Source organism: Malurus melanocephalus, unplaced genomic scaffold (assembly GCF_030028575.1).
Source record: "Malurus melanocephalus ecotype Western Australia unplaced genomic scaffold, MMel_1.1 scaffold_1797, whole genome shotgun sequence".
Taxonomy (NCBI): domain Eukaryota; kingdom Metazoa; phylum Chordata; class Aves; order Passeriformes; family Maluridae; genus Malurus; species Malurus melanocephalus.
Window position 1 is genome coordinate 1 of NW_026625029.1, and position 2,384 is coordinate 2,384.

Below are 2,384 nucleotides of genomic sequence, written 5' to 3' on the forward strand. Positions count from 1 at the left end.
TTTTCCCCAAATTTTCCCCCATTTTTTCCTAATTTTTTCCCAATTATTTTCCCCATTTTTTTCCCATTTTTCCTCCATTTTTTCCCATTTTTCCCATTTTTTCCCCATTTTCACCTCTCTCTGTTTTCTTCGCCATTTCCAGGGATTTGCTGAGGGCGCGGATGCGGAGCTGAAACGAACTGGGAGTTACTGGTTTATACTGGGAGGGGATTTTGGGGAAAATTTGGCAAAATTTGGTAAAATTTGAGGAAAATTGGAGCAAAATTTGGGCAAAAATGATAAAAAAATGGAAAAAATTTGTTTTAAAGTGAGAATTTGATACTGGTTTGTGCTGGTTTATACTGGTTTATACTGGGAGGGGATTTGGGGTGAAATTTGGGCAAAATTTGGGTAAAAATTGAGGAAAATTTGGGCAAAATTTGGGTGAAATTTGGGAAAAAATGGGGAAAATTTAGGAAAACTGGGAAAAAATGATAAAAAAATGGGAAAAAATGGGATTTTTATACTGGTTTATACTGGTTTATACTGGTTTATACTGGGAGGGGATTTTGGGGGAAATTTGGGGTAAATTCGGTGAAATTTGGGCAAAATTTGGGTAAACAATAACAAAAAAATGGAGAAAAAATGGGGAAAAAATTGGTTTTAAATGGGATTTTTTAAACTGATTTGTACTGGTTTATAATGGTTTATACTGGTTTGGACTGGGAGGGGATTTGGTGAAAAATTTGGGGTAAATTCGGTGAAATTTGGGCAAAATTTGGGAAAATTTGGGAAAAAAATGATAAAAAATGGGGAAAAAAACAGGGAAAAGGAGAAAAATTGGTTTTAAATGGGATTTTTATACTGGTTTATACTGGGAGGGGATTTTGAGGGAAATTTGGCGAAATTTGGTAAAAATTTAGGAAAATTTGGGAAAAAAATGGGGAAAAATGGTAAAAATATGGAAATAAATGGTTTTAAATGGGGTTTTTTATACTGGTTTATACTGGTTTGGACTGGTTTGGACTGGTTTATACTGGGAGGGGATGGAGGAAAAATTTGGGGAAAATTCAGAGAAATTTGGGCAAAATTTGGGAAAATTTGGGACAAAAATGATAAAAAATGGGGAAAAAAACAGGGAAAAAAGGAGAAAAATTGGTTTTAAATGGGTTGTTTATACTGGTTTATACTGGTTTGAACTGGTTTATACTGGGAGGGGATTTTGGGGGAAATTTGGGCAAAATTTGGGTGAAATTTGAACAAAAAATGACCAAAAAAATTGATAAAAAAAAGACCAAAAAAAGGACTAAAAATGGGGAAAAATTGAGAAAAAATTGGGGAAAAATGGGAAAAATGGGAAGAAAATGGGGAAAAATTGGGAAAAAAATTGGGAAAATTTTGGGAAAAAATGGGGGAAAATCAGAAAAAAATGGGTGAAAAAAGTGGTTTTTCCCATTTTTTCCCATTTTTTCCTCATTTTTCCCCATTTTTTCCCATTTTTTTCTCACCACAATTTCTCCGTTCTCGCGGCGTCTCCGGATTTGTCCCCTCCAGGGGGGGGAGGGGCGTCCGTCTGGAAAAACCCAAAATTCACTGTTTTTACCTCAAAATTCCCAATTTTCAAAAAAAAATCCCCAATTTTTCCACCCAAAATTCCCACTTTTTCCCCCAAAAAATTCATTTTGTTTACCCCAAAATTCCCATTTTTAAATCCCAAAATTCCCAATTTTTTATCCCAAAATCCCCAATTTTCAAACAAAAATCCCAATTTAAAAAAAATCCCAATTTTCTCCCCAAAATTCCTTTTGTTTGTCCCAAAATCCCCAAATTTTCCAAAAATTCACTTTTTTCTCAAAAAGTTCCCATTTTTTCCCTCAAATTCCCTTTTTTTACCCAAAATTCCCCTTTTTTCCCTTAAAAAAACCATTTTCTTTCAAAAAAAATCCATTTTTTATCCCAAATTTCCCATTTTTCTTCCCAAAATTCCCATTTTTTACCTGCGAAGCTCCAATCGGGGACATCCTTGAGACGCCTAAAAAATTTGGGAATTTCACCCCAAAAATTTGGGAAAAAAAATCAAAATTTTTGCCCAAAATTCACCAAATTCACTCAAATTCCCCAAAATCCTCCAAAATCCCCAAAATCCTCAAAATTTTCCCCAAAAGCCACCAAAAAATCCCCAAAAAATCCAAAAAATTCCCCAAAAAGTTCCAACTTTTTCCCCAAAAAAGCCCCAAAATTCCCCATTTTTTACCAAAAATCTTCATTTTTTATCCAAATTTCCCATTTTTTCCCCCAAAATTTCTATTTTTACCCAAAATTCCCAAATTTTTACCCCAAATTTTCCACTTTTCCCCCATTTTTCCCAAAAATTTCCCATTTCTTACCCAAAATTCCCAGATTTT

General features: G+C 34.0%; 1 long non-coding RNA gene across 1 annotated transcript; it reads right to left on the reverse strand.

The window, feature by feature from the left end:
* Nucleotides 1-94: 94 nt before the first annotated feature.
* Nucleotides 95-2,052, reverse strand: LOC130587349 (uncharacterized). Its single transcript, XR_008966778.1, has 3 exons — nucleotides 1,977-2,052; nucleotides 1,488-1,552; nucleotides 95-169 (listed from the first exon to the last, which is right to left on the reverse strand). It is a non-coding gene; the product is annotated as an uncharacterized LOC130587349 (long non-coding RNA).
* Nucleotides 2,053-2,384: the final 332 nt, after the last annotated feature.